General features: G+C 35.8%; 1 protein-coding gene across 1 annotated transcript in view; it reads right to left on the bottom strand.

The window, feature by feature from the left end:
• Positions 1–19,485, bottom strand: part of CPNE4 (copine 4) — a 484,610-nt gene that overhangs the window by 369,642 nt on the left and 95,483 nt on the right. The gene's annotated exons all lie outside the window — the stretch shown is intronic.

The raw sequence follows: 19,485 nt of genomic DNA, 5'->3' as shown, positions 1-19,485 counted from the left end.
TTGGTGTCCTCACATCTCCTGGTAGGTAGTGCCCTTGGCCTCCCAGAATTTCCTCACAGTACCAAACCACCCATATATACCTGCCACCTTGGCAAAGCTCCAAATGCTGTTCTACACATTCTCCCCCCTTTATCAAAACTGACCCTTTTTGTGTCCCATTCTCTTCTGCCTAGGTATCTTCTTGGAAAGTTCTTAAACTAATTAGCCAGTCTGTCAAAAATGTACTACTGATAGGATTTTTGTTATGTTTTAATCTTACACTGAACTTCTAGAGATATTAAACCTTAGTGCTACTGAATGAATCTGCATTAATGGCACTGGCTACCTGACAAGTTCCTGGGAACAAAAAGACCCTTTTCATAGGAAGTACTATTCTAGTGTCTCTTAATCAACAATCACTTGAGTACCAGCAATAAGATGTTCATGCAGGGCAGGTTCTCTTGGCTATAAGTGCTATTGTAAACATGCTATGGAGATTTTGCACCACCTTCGATGTTCTTGCAAGTGACTCCACTTAATAGATAGTCACATTAAAGTATTGGTACTTTTCAATGGGTGTCAACAAGAAGCATTGGAAAGGACCTTAACTTTCTAGTTAGACTTATCTTGAAATCTAGCCTGTATTAGCCAGTATCCCTACAGGAAACAACTGCACACTCAAATAAGGGACCCAGCCAGCCCAGAGAGACCTTGCGGGAAGGAACCAAGGAATGCATACCCTGGCCTCCTTCTTTCTTCTGATCCCCTGCTGGGGCTCCCTTTAAAAAAAAAAATAGAAGCCAAAGGATTTATTTATTGATGTGATTACTTACCAGGCAGCTGTAGTAATTGTGATAATAGACCTGCGGATACCTCATCACACAACTTTTGGTGGTACAATTTACAGAGTGCAATGTGAATGGCGTCCCCTAGTATCAAGTAATAAGGCAGCCCTATTGAACACAGTTCAATGCCTGGCAGGTACTAAGTACTCAACGAATATTAACTCCTTTATTACTTTCCATTGAGACAAACTAAATTAAAGGTTACCCATTATATGTAGATCTCTTTCAGTCCTGACTTATCAGAACTTAAGGAACAGAGCTGCCACCCTTCAGTTCACCTCTTTCCTTTAGTTATCAAAGAACTTACTTTCAAACCTGTCTCCTATAATCATAAAATTTTCAGAAACAGGTTTTCAAACTTCCTGTTTCCTCTCTTGTGCCTCTGCTTTTCTCACAAGGTGAGGTAAGGCAGATGAACAGATGCGAGGTGAGAAAGAATGAGCTCACACACAGGAAACTAAGGGTGTTGATTAGAAATATTTCCAATCAACGCATAGGCCAATACTTCATACAGGAAATATCACTACCTGATATTTTAGCAAAGGCGACTTACACTTACTCATTCCTCATAAATTTCACAGCAGTTTCAGTTATGGCAGAAAGTACAGCCAATGAAACTTGCTCTACCAAACAGACTGATAGGATCTTTTGCGATATGTTCCTGAAACCCACACACCACTGAACAAAATCCTCAGCATATGAGTAGTGAAAAACTGTATCAGGAGAGGAAATGAAAATCATTTCAGTAAAGGAGAAATTTAAACATCAGGGAGGAACTAAAGTTGCCTCCTGTAGAAGAGTAAACTTATCTTGACCAACAGCACTTTTTTGCAAAGGAAAAAGAGTCAGGGAGTCAGAGTTGCAGGGTCAGAGAGTAAACTCTGTCCCTAATTACCTCGAGGTTGCATATCATACCCATGGGTATGATAGTTCCTTTGCAAAAGTAGTGATGTATGAGTAAAAATCAGCTAAGGAAAGAGTTGATAATGGAACAGTCCAGTATATTCAAAGACTCCAAGCTTTGTATTTGAAGTTAGTCAATGTGACTGAGGCACTGACAACAGGAGGAAAATGACACTCAATCAAGGGTCAGAACACACCTTGTAGACCACAGTGAAGATTTGGAATTTGAAATGTAGTCATAAATGACAAGACCTATGTAATTTCATAAAGGATCACTCCGACACAGTGTGAAGAATTGATTGGGGAAGAGCAAAAGTAGAAGTAAGGGGAACAGCTAGATGGTCATTACAGCCGTGAAGTCAGAAAATGCCAGAAGCTTGACCTGAAGCAGTGGCAGAGGAGGGGGAGAGATGGCAGGTTTTAGAATTATCTTGGGAGAAAAACTGATACATCCTATGCAAACTGGAATATGTGAATAGAAGATTAAGAAGATGATGAAAAGGGCACCTGGGTGGCTCAGTGGGTTAAGCCGCTGCCTTCGGCTCAGGTCATGATCTCAGGGTCCTGGGATCGAGTCCCGCATCGGGCTCTCTGCTCAGCGGGGAGCCTGCTTCCTCCTCTCTCTCTCTCTGCCTGCCTCTCTGCCTACTTGTGATCTCTCTCTGTCAAATAAATAAATGAAAAATCTTTAAAAAAAAAAAAAGATGATGAAAAGACACCTGCCTATATTCATGGTATGACCAACAACATATTTGGAGGTACACATATCTGAAAAGGGAGACACCAGGAAAGGAAGAAATATGGAAACTGGAGATGGAAATCAAGAGTTATGTTCTGATAGAACTACATTATTTTTTTTCCTTATTGAGGCAACATCTTTATTTATTTATTTATTTATTGTTTTTTTAAGCCTTTATTTTAATTCCAGTTAGTTAACATACAGTATTACATTAGTTTCAGGTGTACAATATGGTGATTCAGTAATTCCATACATCACCTAGTGCTCATCACAAGAAGTACACTCCTTAATATCCAGTGATAAATTAGGTTAAATGCTTCTGTGAAGCCACTGAATATAAGGACTAAAAGTAGCCATTTAGATTTAGGAAAACCATTGTTGACTTTAACAAGATCCGTGTAGGCAGAGTAACAGCGGCAAATCTAGATTGGGATAAATCAAAAAGTGGATGGGAAGTAAGGAAATGGAAGAAGCAGGATGTATACCAAGGTATTTTGGGAAGTCTGTTGTAAAATGTCATGGAGAGATATAATATTAAGGGAAAGTATTTTAAAGATAAAGTACACCAATGTCATGGATGCAGGCTGCTAAGGAAAACCCAGTTAGAGAATAGAGGTTAAAGAAGGGTTGATGCCTGGAGAATGGGCAGAAGCACTGGCTGCTGATTAGAAGAGGGATGCTTCTTCCCTTGAGCAGAAAGGAAGGAAATGCAGGTAGTCTGTGGACCTGATGGTAGGAAGAAGGAAAGTTCTCACTTGATGGATTCTATTTCTTCTGTGAACAGAAACATCATTTAACAAACGCTGGGGAGGAAGAAATTTAGAGATTTTAGGAGAATGAAAGAGATATGAAATAAGTTTAGTGATGGAAAAAAAAAGGTCAGTAAGTTAATCTAAGTAAGATATTTTGGCAATGTTAAGGACCCAGATGAGGGTGGATTCTCATGAACTGACATTAATATCATCCCTCCTCAATGTACAATTTTTTCCAGAGGCCACCAGATAGCTCTTTGGATGTGAGCATATGGTTTGGTGCAGTTGGGCTGAGTTCAGTTGCAATGATGGAGAGCAGGACAAGGAAGTTGAAAGATGTCAAGTTTTCTAGGACAATAGCAGAAGTTATGGAGCTGAGGAAGACTGAGCCAGATCTCCAATGGTTGAAAAGTATGACCAGGATTAAGGAAAGAAGACAGCATGGCTTGATAGTGTGCCTTTGAAAAATATAATCTGCTTGAGAAAGCTACAGGGAAAGTGGCAGCTTAGGGGTTCAACCCAATATCAACCTAGGTAAAATGAAGGATGAAATGTTTTCAATGGAAGTAAAAAGATTTAGAGAAGTGAATGGTTTGGAGAATTCCCAGAAACACCAACTGGAATGGGTTTTTTGGAGGGAGGAAACAGTGTTTGAGGTCTGTGAGGAATATGCATGGATCAGTGGAGGATTATGAATTTCCCTTTATGCATTAAGAAAACTCAAAAGGCTGGGACAGTGAGTGTTCAGTCCATGAATGTGAGCCTCCTATTTTGTTTTGCTTTGTTTTTGTTTTGTTTTGTTTTGTTTTATGTGTGTGTGCAATTCTTTTGTTTTTGCACAAATTGCATTCAGAACTTCTGATATGATAAGGGCTGCATAAGTCAGAACTTTCACTCTTTTCCAAATAAAAATCATATAAAAGTAATAAAAAGAATATAAAGAAAACTTTCAAATGCCATTTTTAGTGAGAACAAGAAACATATTTAATCCACAGAGCCTCAAAACACATAAAAGGGCTGCCAAAAGCATCTGAGCAGAAGCAGAAGCTGCCTTGGAGGGGAATATATGAATAAACAGATAAGAGAACTCAACACTGACAGATTCCAGAAAGGATCAGCAACACTCACTTAAAGGTAAGGGCTTTACCTGCAGTCCAAAAAGTGTATCTCTGTTTTGCCATGATAGGTATGGGTTGGGTAAGCATGACTGGTAGCAGAAGCCCTGCTATACTAAGTCTCGTTCAGAGAAGATGAGCACGGGACTACACAAGAAACAGTAGGTAGAATCTCGTGTGTGTAGCAGCAAAAGAAGAAGAGAATCTTTGGGCTAAGATGCTTTTAAGTTTACCCTAGACCCTTACCAACTGAGAGGGAAACTTACTACTACTATTAAATCCTAGTCCCTAGTTGAGGGAATTCAACTTGCTCACTTTAAGAGCAATAAAAGTGAATTGGCAAAGACCTGATACAAAGAAAATATAAGAAAAATGTGCAAAAGAGGAGGGGAAAACTTACATATAGACAAAAAACAGATATTAGAAAATTTCATGTGCACATTAAAACTGTGATAAAAAGATTTTACCACAAATTTTTAAAATTTAATGAAACAATTCCACCTATTAAGGAACACATTAGAGCAGTAATATAAGAGCTCAGAAAAGAGAGAGAAAAATAACAGAAGAAGAAAGCAGAACCTAGGAAACAAGTGAAAAGTAAAAAATCAGGTAAAAACACAAAACTTCAAATAATATTAGAAGAGTAAACATCAAAGATAGTAAAATAAGGGACATGTCGACTACAAGTGAGAAAACAATAAACCAAAAACAGGCACATAAATGATTAGGGATTAGACAATGAAACATATGAGAAAAGCAGGGCCCTGGGTGCCTCAGTCACTTAAGCATCCGACCCTTGATTTTGGCTCAGTTTATGATCTCAGACTCCTGAGATCAAGCCCTGTCATCAAACTCCATACTGGACCTGGAGCCCACCAAGGATTCTCTTTCTCCCTCTTCTTCTGTCTCTCCCTCTACCCCACTCACTTGCACACTCTCTATTAAAAAACAAAAAGAAAAATATGAGAAAAGCAAAGATCCAACCTATGAGTAATCAGAGTTCCCCAAAACAAAAACTTAACAAAAACTATACAACAAAACAGAATAACTAATTAAACTATAATCAAGAAAATTTACCTGTAATAAAAGTTTTGAATTTATTTATTGAAAAGGTACTATATGCACCAGGAAATTTATATAAAAATAGTCAATATAGAGATAGAGCCCAAATTATCACATTTTATTTTTATCTGTTTTTTAAAATTCAATTTATTTAAACTAAAAAAAATAGTTCATCAATTTCTCCCATCCCCCACTCTCCTGCCTCTAGCAACCACCAAACTGTTCTCTGTACTATGAGTTTGATTTTTATTTATTTTTAGATTACATATATAAGAGATATCACACTCTGTTCAACTTTCTCTGACTTATTTCCCTTAGCATAATGCCCTTGAGGTCCACCCATTTTTTTTTAAAGATTTTATTTATTTATTTGACAGAGAGAAATCACAAGTAGATGGAGAGGCAGGCAGAGAGAGAGAGAGGGAAGCAGGCTCCCTGCTGAGCAGAGAGCCCGATGCGGGACTCTATCCCAGGACCCTGAGATCATGACCTGAGCCGAAGGCAGCGGCTTAACCCACTGAGCCACCCAGGCACCCGAGGTCCACCCATTTTGTTGCAAACAATAAGACTTCATTTTTTGTATGCTTCAATAAAATTCTATTGTATGTATATATTGCAATTTCTTTATTCATCTATCAATGGACACAATATTATTTCTATATCTCAGCTATTATACATAATGCTTCAATGAACAAGGGTTGCATATATCTTTTCAAGTTAGTGTTTTTATTTTCTTTGGATAAATACCCAGAAGTATAATTGCTGGATGATATGGCAGTTTTATTTTTAATTTTTTGAGGAACACCCATACTGTTTCCATAGTGGCTGCACCAATTTACATTCCCACCAACAGTACATGAAGGTTCCCCTTTTCACATCCTTACCAACACTTGTTATTTCTTATCTTTTTGATAATGGCCATTCTAACAGGCATATCTAAGGTCCTGGCTTCCCCAGCTGCTGTCTTAAGGTCAGGCTTCCAATTAGTGTGTACCACAAAGCTGAAGGGTCAGGCAATTAGCAGTCTTCTCAGAACCTGAACACGCATATGATCATTCCCCATACCTCTGTGACACTGATCATCTTGGCACACCATCATCTACTGGGAACCACTAAGACAAAGACAGCAACTTACACCATTATAAAGGTTTGTAAGGCAGCCAGGAGCTCAGGCTGGGCTGATTGATTTGGTTCATGTCCTATAGAGGCCAGTGTGTCAAGATTGTGAGAGATGGCTGTTTTATCTAATGAATAGAAACCAACTCAGAGAGTCAAAGAAAATGAAGAAACAAGGGAATAAGTTCCAAATAAAAGAAGATAAATCTCCAAAAATCAACATTAATGAAATGGAGGTAAGGGATTTATTCAATAAAAAGTTCAAAATAAAGTCACAAAGAGTCTCACCAAGTTCAGGAGAGCAGCACATGAACAAAGCTGAAAATTTCAACAAACAGAGAAAAAATATTTAAAAGTATCAAACAGAAATCATAATGCTAAGGAGTACAATAACTGAACTGAAAATTCAATACAGGGGGATTCAACATCAGACATGATCCAGCAGAAGAAAGAATCAGTGAACTCAAAGACAGAACAATAGAAATCATCCAATCAGAGGAGCAAAAAGGGAAAGAAAAATAATGAAGATATTTTAAGGACTTGTGGGACATCATCAAACGGAAGTGTATATAAATATATGCATTATATTCTTTTCCCAGAAAGAGATGAGAGACAGAAAGGGGCAGAAAGTTTATTCAAGTAAATAATGGCTGAAAATTTCCCTAACCTAGAAAGACATACATATCCAAAAAGTGTAGAGAAAATAATACCAAATAAAATGGAATCCAAAAAGACTACACTGAAACATATCATAATCAGGTCATCAAAAGTTAAAGACAAAGAGTCTTAAAAGCAGTAAGAGAAAAACAACTTGTTATGTATAAGGGAGTCCTTATAATACAATTGGGAGATTTTTCAGCAGAAATCTTACAAGACAAAAAGAAGTGGGATGATATAGTCAAAGTGCTGGGAGGAAAAAACACAATAAAACCAACTACCAACCTAGAATACACTACCCAGCAAAACTTTCTTTCAGATTTAAAAGAGAGTTAAAAAGTTTCCAAGACAAAAGCTGAGGAATTTCACCAGTAGGCTGGCCTTAGAAGAAACCTGAAGGGAGTTCTTCAAGCTGAAATGAAAGGAAACTAATTAGTAACAGGAAAATATATGAAAGTATAAAACTCACTAGTAAAGGTAAATGTATAGTTTATTTCATAATACTCTAATATGGCAATGGTGGTGGGTAAATCACTTATAACTAGTATTAAGGTTAAAAGACGAAAGTATTAAAAAATAATTACTACTACAATAATTTGTCAGTGGCTACAGAATAGAAAAAGATGTAAAACTGTGATATCAAAAACATAAAAGGGAGGGATTGTAAAAATGTAGAGCTCTTGTATGTATTTGAAGTTAAGTTGTCATTAGCTTAAAATAGACTGTAAGCTTTTGTAAGCTTCAAGGTAACTAAAAACAGAAACCTATAGTAGATAAAATATAAAAAGAAAGAAATCAAATCATACCAACAGAGAAAATCATCAATCATCAAAGGGAGAAAAAAAAGGACTACAAAACAGCCAGAAAACAATTAACAAAATGGCAATAGTAGATCCATACCTATCAATAATTACTTGAAATGTAAGTGGACTAAACTGCCCAATCAAAAGACACAGAATGGTCGAATGGATTAAAAAACAAACAAGCAAAAACAAAAAACAAACCCCATATGCTGCCTACAAGTGACTTGCTTCAGCTTTAACAACACATATAGTCTATAAGTAAAGAGATGGAAAAACATATTCCAATATGAGTAGAAACCAAAAGAAAGTTGGGGCATCTATACTTCTATTAGACAAAGTAGACTCTAAGCCAAAAACCTGTAATCAGAGACAAAGAAGGTAAGTATATGACAAAGGGGTCAATTCACTAAGAGGATTTAATAACTCTACATATGTACACATCCAATACCAGGACAATTAAATATATAAAGCTAATATTAACAGATCTGAAGACAGAAAGACTATAATAGTGGTGGACTTCAATATCCTACTTTCATAATGGATAAATCATCCAGACAGAAAACTGATTTAAAAGATGGACTTAAAACTACATGCTAGACCAGATGGATTTAACAGACATTTATAGAACATTCCATCCAACAGCAGAAAAATATATTCTCATGCATACATGAAACAGTCTCAAGGATAGATCATATGTTAGGTCACAAGGCAAGCTTTAACAAAAGTAAGAAGATTGAAATAATATTAAGCATTTTTTTTTATCACAGTGGTATGAAACTAATAATCAACTACAAGAGGAAAACTTGAAAATTCACAAACATGTGGAAATTAAGCAACATGACCTTGAACAAGCAATGGATCTAAAAGAGAAACCAAAAGGGAAATCAGATAACATCTTCAGACAATGAAAATGGAAACCCAACATACCAAAACTTATGGGATGCAACAAAAGCAGTTCTAAAATAGAAGTTTACAGTGATTAATGCCTACACAGAGGAGGGGAAAACTAAACAAGCCTAAAGTTACTAGGAGGAAGGAAGTAAAGATCACAGTGAAAATGAATCAAGTGAGAGAAGACTCAAGTAAATATAATCAGAAATGAAAGAGAAGACATTACAACCGATAACACAGACATACAAAGGATCATAAGAAACTATAATGACAATTATAAGCCAAAAAATTAGATAACCTAGAAGAAATGGGTAAATTCCTAGAAATCTATAACTTATCAAGACTGAATCATGGAAAAAAAGAAAATAGAAAATCTTCACTGTTAAACTTTACCAAACATTTAAGGAAGACTTAAAAACAAACTCTTCTCCAACTCTTCCAAAAAACTAAAGAGGAATCATTTCCAAATTCATTTTATAAGGACAACATTACACTAACACCAAAATCAGATAAAGAAAAAAAAATTACAGGCTAATATCCCTGATAAATATTGATGTAAAAATCCTCAACAAAATACCAGCAAACTGTGATAAACAATACATTAAAAGGAACATATACCATGATCAAGTAAGATTTATTCCTGGGATGCAAGGATGGTTTGACATCTACAAATCAAAAAATGTGACACACTACATTAACAAAATTAAGGACAGAAATCAGATGATCATGTCAATAGATGCAGAAAGAGTACTTGACAAAAGTAAACATCCCTTCATGATAAAAATTCTCAACACCTTTGATGTAGAAGGAATGTACTTCAACACAATAGAGGTTGTGTACGAAAAGCCTACAGTTAGCATTATAAACAATTAAAAGCCGAAAGCTTTTCCTCTAAGATCAGAAACAAGACAAGGATGCCCACTCTCACCACCTCTATTCCAGATAGTACTGGAATGCTTAGCCAGAGCAATTAGTCAAAAAGTAAAAATAAAAATTAAAAAATCAGACCGGAACATGTAAAATTATTTTTGTATGCTCTTACATATAGAAAGTCCTAAAGACTCTAGCAAAAAACTCTTAGAACTAATAAACAAATTCAGTAAAGTTGCATGATATAAAATCAAAACACAAAAATCAGTTGTTTCTATATACTAATAATGAGCAGTCAAAAAAGAAATTAAGAAAACCATCTAAAATAGCATCAAAAAAGAAAATACCTGGGAAAAAAATTTAACCAAGAAAGTTAAAACCCTATATACTGAAAACTGTAAGACAGTGATGAAAGAAACCGAAGACACAAATAAAAGGAAAAGTATTCAGTGTTCATGGGATGGAAAAAATAATTTTGTTAAAATGCTCATACTACTGAATATACTCAACAGATCCAATGAGAGCCATATAAAAATTCTAATGACATTAATCACAAAAAACAGAAAAAAATAACTAAAATTAGCATGGTACCAGAAAAGACTGCAGAAAACCAAATCAATCTTGAGAAAGAAGAGCAAAACTAGAAGCATCATCCTTCCTGCTTTCAAATGATATAACGAAACTACTGTAATCAAAAAGTATGGTGTTGGTCTAAAGATAGACACAGAAACCAATGGAATGGAATAAAGAGGTCATATATAAACCCATGAATAAATGGTCGATTAATTTTCAACTAAGGTGCCAAGAATACACAATTAGGTAAGGATAGTCTCTTCAATAAATGATGATGGGAAAACTGGATATTCACATGTAAAAGAGTAAAACTGAATGATTACCTTATACCATACACAAAAGTCAACTCAATATGGATTGAACACTTGAACCTAAGACCTAAAACCATACACTTCTAGAAAACATGTACTGGTCTTAGCAATGATTCTCTTGGAATTGACATTAATAGCAGAGGCAACAAATGAAAAAAATTAAAAAGTGAGACTACATCAAAGTAAGGAAGACATCAACAAAGTGAAAAAGCAACATATGGAATGGGAGAAAATATTTGCAAACCACATATCCAATAAAGTGTCTCATTCTTATCCTGGTTTAATCCTGCAGGGTTGGGACAGTCAGTAATGAAAGTAACAGCAACAATCTTTCATAGAGCACTTAACCTTACTCTAAACACTTTATATCCAATATATAACAATATATAATATTCACCCAATAAATAATGAGCTTATATGTATTTATTTATATATACATAATATTAATATAAATTTATAATATATATATTTGTAAGGGTGAATTTACATGCATTCTATCATCATCTAATCTGGTTAACAGCCCTTCCAGGCAGGTATTAACACCATTCTCATTATACATGTGATGAAACTTGAGGCCACAAAGAGTCGAAGTAACTTGCCCAAAGTTACACAGCCAGGCAATAATATAGGTGGAGTTTATACCCAGATTTGCCTGTGTGCAAAACTTGTGTGTGTGTGTGTGTGTGTGTGCGTGTGTGTATACACTTGTATGTATGTGTTCAAACCTCATCCCTGAAGCTTTATATATGTAATAACATTGTTTGGAAATAGAAAGTTTAATTCCTTATAACTCAATCATGAAATTAAGGCATTATGATAGTTTGCAGAGGAAAGGAAAACAGGTAAGTTTACGCTCTTGATGAAACTTTGTTTCCAACAATCCTCACCCATAATGTGTGAATATTCTAGATTCATCATGGCGTTTGGTATCCATGCTGAATACTAAGTTTTATATGTAGTATGATCCCAATTAGGTAATTCACACAAACAGGAAAAAATAAGAAATTCACCAAGAAATAACAATGGCTCTGAGTTGCAGAATTGTAATTTTTTCATCTTTATATTTTCATGTTTTCTTATATTGAGTATGTTTTATCTATTATATATATTTTGAAAAGTGTAACCTATATATAAAGAAAAATATATAGGCTCTAATACACACAGACTTCTAATCATGTGGCTTATGGTCAAAGATAAATAAAATAAAAATAAAATTAAAAATGAGTACATCAAAATTAATGAAGAGCATTTTTTTCCAATATATGGAGGTAAACATATCCCAGAACTCTCATTCAAAGCTGAATAAATCCACAGGTTTAATTCTCTAATAAGATCACTCTTTTTGATTGGTTCTGGGGTAAAGGAAAATGAGTAACTATTGATCCAGGGAACAGGGGGCAGCGAATTCCAGACAGGCAGGTTTTGTGAATAGGAACAAACGTTTACAGGGAGACATAAGGATGTCAATGCCTTTCTCCCCCATATCTAACCTCTCAGAGGACTGAGAAAAAGTGAATCATGCTAAATTTTCCTAAATATTCTGAATAATGCATCAATCTAATTTGTCTTTAGAAATGGTATTAAAACTAGAGATGTTGTCAGAGACTCCAAAGAGGAGGATGGGGCTTAATAAAACACAAAGTAAGAGAGGGGAAAATTAAGATTTATGGAGGACCTAAGATGTTTCAAGGCACAAGCAGGCAGTTTTAAAATTAATGATTTCCTTTTAATCTTCCTAACACCTAGTGAGTGAGTGATATGCTGGAGCTGGCTTGCACTGGCTCCAAGAGCCAGCTGTTAAATTTTCAGCAGTTTTGCAAGCTGGTTGTTAAACACAGCCATCATTAAAAATTAAATTGTATCAACTTTAAATTATATTTACAACAAAGGTAATAGTCAAAACAAATTCCTTCCTAATTTTTTAAATATATTTCTATATTTTATTATTATCTATACTCTTAAGGTTATTTACATCTACTACATACGTAGTAAGGGAGGAAATATTATATAATGATACTTTGATGATACTGCAGTAGCTTGAAATCAGCAACAGTGGGAATATTCACAGCACAGAAGTTAGGAAACACTACAAATCAGATCTCTTCTTCCCCTTTTCTTCCTCCTTTTTTGAAGACTGTTTGTTAAATATTTACCAGCATGTCACTAGTCAGACCTCTATAAAATAGCTATAACTACATACAAGAAAACCAAAGAGGGGGTATATTTGAAAAAAATCATACAGTATACCTGATGCTATTTACTGTTCCCTTAAGGGAAAATATGATAAAGATGATTTGATGAAAGGTTAAATAAGGTTCAAACTTCTGGTTAGAAGATACATACTTTAAAACCCAAGATTAGGCCTGCCACTTCATTAGATTCCCCTGATAATCTTGGCACAAATCAGGTGCTCAATTAAAAAATAGCCTCGTGTGGTTTACAGATGTATTACTGTTTACTCTTAATATGTATAAATGTCATAATAATATCTTGTTTGACACAAGAAAGCTTTTGCTCTCTTATTAAAACCTAAATATTTATATTATAACCTAATATAAATATTTAGGTTTTAATAAGCTTTAAAAGACTGCCTAAATTCTCTAATGTTATTAGAAGTTCATTAAATTAAGTATTGTTTTTTAAGATTTATTTATTTGAGAGAGAGAGCACATGCACATATATACACAGGTGGTGGGGAGAGACAGAGGAAAAGGCACTTTAAGCTCCCCGCTGAGCTTGGAGCCTGACTTGGGGCTAGATCTCAAGACCCCTGAGATCATGACCTGAGTGGAAACCAAGAGTCAGTTGCTTAACCAGCTGAGCCATCCAGGCACTCCAAGTATTGCTTTATTTTTACAAACAATTCATTATAACCTAGAAATCTTTTAATTCCTTTTAAATTTGTTATTGCAATAAAATGGACCAGTATAGCTTTAAAACATTGAAAAACACTTAAAAACATGAAATAATCCCAAGTAGCTAATAAAAATTCTACTTTTAAGTTTTCCAGTGGGATAAGAAAGTAATCTGTCAATTGAACACATGAAGTATTTACTGAAAGTAGTACTTATTTACAAAGCACTTCCTGCCTTCTTGCTCCCAATATACATCATTTGTAACCAAAAAAATATTAAAAGCATATTTTCTAATTATATAAGTAAAATGTGACAATTGTGAAAAATCTGGAGAGCTTTAATAATCAAAACCAAACTCAAACATAATCTTGCCACCCAAAGTTTACCACTGTTCACATTTTGGCAGGGTTCTTCCAATTTGTTTGTGTTTATCCTGTGTGTGTATGTGCATGTGAGCATATGTGTGTGTGCACGTATATGCATGTGTACATGTGCACACCATCATTTTATTTTGGTGAATTAAAAAGTGAGGATCAGAACCTTATCCCAAGACCTTATATCTGGAGCTCCACAACCTTAGGCAACTTTTATCTTTACCTGAGAAATCTTCCCAAACTAACAACTAACCTCTATCCCTAGAAACTTCCTCCATCATCTTAAGGGGTTTTTTTTCTGGCCAAAGGATTTAGTTTGAGTAGCTTTGGTAAAGAAACACTTCCACTCTTCCGATGCCTATAAAGCAAGGTATTATCATGCACAGACGCTAGTTTATTTTTAATTTTTTTAAAGATTTATCCATTTATTTTAAAGGAAGAGAGAGTACCAGCAGGGGGAAGGGCAGAGAGAGGGAGACAAAGCAGACTCCCCACTGAGTGGGGAGCCCAACAAGGGGCTCAATCATAGGACCCTGAGATCATGACCTGAGCAGAAACCAAGAGTCGAATGCTTAACTGACTGGACCACTCAGGCCCCCTTCACAGAAGATAGTTTAAAAGAAACACATCAGTTCCTCATCCATAAAATGTTCTCTAAGATCAAAAGCGAAAATGAACTTTTGGAACTTCATCAAGATCAAAAGCTTCTGCACAGCAAAGGAAACAGTCAACAAAACAAAGAGGCAACCCACGGAATGAGAGAAGATATTCGCAAATGACAGTACAGACAAAAGGCTGATATCCAGGATCTATAAAGAACTTCTCAAACTCAACACACACAAAACAGATAATCATGTCAAAAAATGGGAAGACATGAAGAGACACTTCTCCAATAAAGACCTACAAATGGCTATCACACACATGAAAAAATGCTCATCATCACTAGCCATCAGGGAGATTCAAATTAAAACCACATTGAGATACCACCTTACACCAGTTAGAATGGCCAAAATTAACAAGACAGGAAACAACGTGTGTTGGAGAGGATGTGGCAAAAGGGGAACCCTCTTACACTGTTGGGGGAATGTAATTTGGTACAGCCACTTTGGAAAACAGGGTGGAGATTACTTAGGAAATTAAAAATAGAGCTTCCCTATGACCCCGCAATTGCACTACTGGGTATTTACCCCAAAGATACAGATGTAGTGAAAAGAAGAGCCATCTGTACCCTAATGTTCATAGCAGCAATGCCCACAGTCGCTAAACTGTGGAAAGAACCAAGATGCCCTTCAACGGACGAATGGATAAAGAAGATGTGGTCCATATACACTATGGAGTATTATGCCTCCATCAGAAAGGATGAATAACCAACTTTTGTATCAACGTGGATGGGACTGGAAGAAATTATGCAGAGTGAAATAAGTCAAGCAGAGAGAATCAATTATCATATGGTTTCACTTATTTATGGAGCATAAGAAATAACACGGAGGACATGGGGAGGTGGAGAGGAGAAGGGAGTTGGGGGAAATTGGAGGGAGAGATGAACCATGAGAGACTGTGGACTCTGAAAAACAAGCTGAGGGTTTTGAAGGGGTGGGGGGTGGAAAGTTGGGCCACCCCGGTGGTGGGTATTGTGGAGGGCACGTACTGCATGGAGCACTGGGTGTGTTGCATAAACAATGAATTCTAGTACACTGAAACGTAATTAAAAAAAAAAAAAATTTCTTTCTGCCCACCTAAGAGGACAGAAACAGAGTTCAGAGTGCAGACTCTGCAGCCCAAAAAGATTGGGTCTCCATCCCAACTCTGTCATTACCTAGTTGTATACTTTTGAACAAATTACTTCACCTCTCTGTGCCTCCATGTCCACAGCTGTAAGTGGTGACTATTGGTCCAAAATGCCTTATCTGAAACCCTTGGAGTCAGATGTGTTATGGAAATCAGTAAGCTTTGGAATTTACAAAGGTAATAAAGTGGATATCAAGTGTAATTTGCAGTACCCACAGAAGGCATTACATCATCAACCGTATATTTGGTAACATCCCCAGAAGGGTGTAGAGCAGCATTCCGTAATCAAACACATTTATATTCCTGTGGCAGAACATGAGGCACATGTTCTAGGTAACATGTAAAACCTATATAGGTAACAAGTAAAACCTATATGTCACCACTTACTATTTCATGTCAGACTTTTCCAAGTGAGTTCAAAAGTCTAGCCAAGTTTTACTGCCAATAAGTTTGAAAAAAAATTTTTGTTTGGGACACTTTAGAAATTTTAGAATCATGGGTAAGAATTTGCAGCCCTTGAATAGCTCATAGCATTAGTGTAAATATAAAGAGACCTTACCTATCATGGGGCCCAGTGGAGATATAAGGACTCAAAAATGTTACTACAGCAACAACTTAGTCTCGCCATTACTGTTATTATTTCTTACTCAAAAACTCTTTCATGTTTGCCCCCTTCTCTCCACTGCCACTCTCACTGGCATTAATTCTGATCTTCATCTTTTCTCACATGGACTCCTGTACCAGCTCCTGACTCTGTCTCCCACCCTCCAGTCTCTGCCCACACACCCACCCTCCCCTCTAAGCACAGGCTCATTCTAATGTGACCACACATCTCCCCTACATACTAGACTCACTGGTGTCCTGTCACTGACTCCAGTAAGTCTAAGTCATTTAGTGTGACCTACCACATCAATTCTTGCACTGGTTCCTGCTTCTTCTTTTACTACACCTGGTTGAGACTACACGAGTCTGAGGTTCTTCCTACCCAATCCTCCTACCTTCTTGCTCTCCTTTCGCAAGTATCAGACCTACATGGTGACCTGGAAGCTCCTCCCACCTACTCTGTTCTCTTCCTCCTTTATTCTTTTCAGTTAGTTACCTAAAATGAAGCTTTTACATGTCTAATTCCATTTGGACATTTGCTTTTTGAAGGACGAAAACTGACATACACATAGTGAATTTGGCCCACTGAGTCAGGTCCTGAGAAGGTTAAATAAGGACAAGAATGGGATACTGAAATAGTGGTTGTGAGAGTTCCCAAGACACTGCTGGCGTGGAGACCAACAGTTCACAGTCCTTGGTACAGATCTGAATCTCCTGGGCTATATTTTCTAAGGAAAATAAGTCAGTGTCATTTAATATCTTCACACTATTCACCTCTATCTAGTTTTCAAACATTTCTATCACTTATAAGTAAAATCCATTATCCATGAAACATTTCTCCCTATTCCTCATTCCTCCTATCCCTAACAATTGCTAACCTGTACTTTACCTCTATGGACTTCTAAATTTTGAATATTTCATATTAATGGAATCATACAAGATTTGTCATTTTCTGTCTGGCTTCTTGCACTTAGCATCATGTCTTGGAGATTTATCTATATTGTAGCATGTATCAAGACTTCATTCCTTCTTATGACTGAATGTTGTTCCATTCCAAAACTGGTTATCCATTCATCTGTTGATAAACATTAAGGCTGTTTCTGCCATATGACTACTATAAATAGTACAGTTGTGAACAAGTATGTACATGTACTTCTTTGAGTGACTATTTCAATTTTGGGGGTATTACCTAAGAACAGAAATGCACGGTCTTTACAATAATACAATGTTTAAGTTTTTTAGGACTTGCCAAATTGTTTTCCTATACTGGATGAACCATTTTACATTCCTAACAACAATGCATAAGGGCTCCAATTTCTCCGTATCTTCAGTGTAGCCACTTTGGAAAACAGTATGGAGGGTCCTAAAAAGTTAAAAATAGAACTACCTATAATCCAGCAATTGTACTACCAGGTATTTATCCAAAGGATACAAAAACACTGATTCAAAGAGATACATGCACTCCGATGTTTATAGCAGTATTAACAACAGCCAATTCTAGAAAGAGCCCAGATGTCCATTGACTGATGAATGCATGAAGAAGATGTGATACACACACACACACACACAGAAATATTACTCAGCTACAAAAAATTAAATCTTCTTGCATTTGCAACGATGCAAACAATGTGGATGCAATGATGTGGACGGACCTAGAGTATATTTTACTAAGCAAAATAAGTCAGTCAGAGAAATACCATTTGATTTCATTCATGAGGAGAATTTAAGAAAACAGATGAACATGGGGTGGGGGAGAGAAAGGCAATGATCAACAGACTCTTAACTATAGAGAACAAACTGAGGGCTGCTGGAGGGGAGGTGGGCAAGGCAATGGGTTAAACAGGTGATGGGTATTAAGGAGGACGTTTGTTGTGATGAGCACTGGGTGTTGTATGGAAGTGATGGATCACTAAATTCTACTCCCAAAACCAATAGTACAATGTATGTTAACCAGCTAGAATTTAAATAAATATTTGAAACTACAAAAAAGGTATTTTTTCTATATCCTCGCTGAAATTTATTATCCATTTTTTAAAAATTATAGCCATCTTAGTAGGTATGAAGTCGTCCTTCATTGTAGATTTGATTTACATTTCCTTAATGACTAATAAGGTTGAGCATACTTACATACACTTCTTGGCCATTTGCGTATATCTTTGGAGAAATGTCTATTCAAGTCCATTGTAAATGTTAAAATTTGGTGGCTTATCTTTGTCATTGAGTTGTAAGAGTTCTTTATATATTCTGACCTTTATCAGATATATATTTGGCAAATATTTTCTCCTATTCTACAGGTTTTTTCCACTTTTTTGTTAATGTCCTACGATAAACAAAAGTTTTTGATTTTTATAAAGTCTAATTTTTTAAGTTGATCAGATTTTTGGTGTCATATCTACAAATTCATTGCCAAAGTCATGAAGATTTATCTTTACATTTTCTCGTAAGAGTTTTATGGTTTTAGCTTTTATAATTAGGTCTTTGAGTAAATTTTTCTGTATCGTATGAGGTAAGGGTCCAACTTCATTTTTTTGCATATAAATATCCACTTGTCTTAGTACCATCTATTCCCCTATTGAAAAATCTTGGCACCTTTGTCAAAAATCAATTGGCCATAAATATATGAGTTTATATCTGGACTCTCAGTTCTGTTCCACTGATCTATATTCATCCTTGGGCTAGTACCACACTGTTTTGATTACTGCAGCTTTGTAGTAAATTTTGAGATCAAGCAGTTGTTTATCTTTTTAAAGATTGTTTTGCCTATTCAGAGGACTTTGCAGTTCCAGGTGAATTTGAGAATCAGCTTTTCCGTTTCTACCAAAAAAAAAGAAAAATGACCATCAATAGGGTTGCAGTTGAATATGTAGGTTACTGTGGAGAGGACCGACATCTTAACAATATTAAGTCTTCCAGTCCATAAACACAGGATGTTTTTCCATTTATTTCTGTTTCTTTAATTTCTTTTGGCAATTTTAGTAGTTTTTCATGAAAGGTCTCATGCTTTTGGTTAAATTTATTCCTAGGCATTTTACTTTTTTGGATGCTACTGTAAATGGAATTGTTTTCTTAATTTCCTCAGAATGCTTATTATTAGCATATAAAAACACAACTAATTTTCCTGTGTTGATCTTGTATGCTACAACTTTTCTGAGTTTTTCTATTAGCCCTATAATTTTTTTGTGTGTTCCTTGGTATTATCTACACATAGATCATGTCATCTGCAAATAGAAATAATTTCTTCCTTTACAA

The sequence above is a fragment of the Mustela putorius genome, unplaced genomic scaffold, assembly GCF_011764305.1.
Source record: "Mustela putorius furo isolate JIRA1106 unplaced genomic scaffold, ASM1176430v1.1 tig00003834_pilon_pilon_pilon, whole genome shotgun sequence".
Classification (NCBI taxonomy): Eukaryota; Metazoa; Chordata; class Mammalia; order Carnivora; family Mustelidae; genus Mustela; species Mustela putorius.
This window is presented reverse-complemented; position numbering and strand designations above follow the sequence as displayed.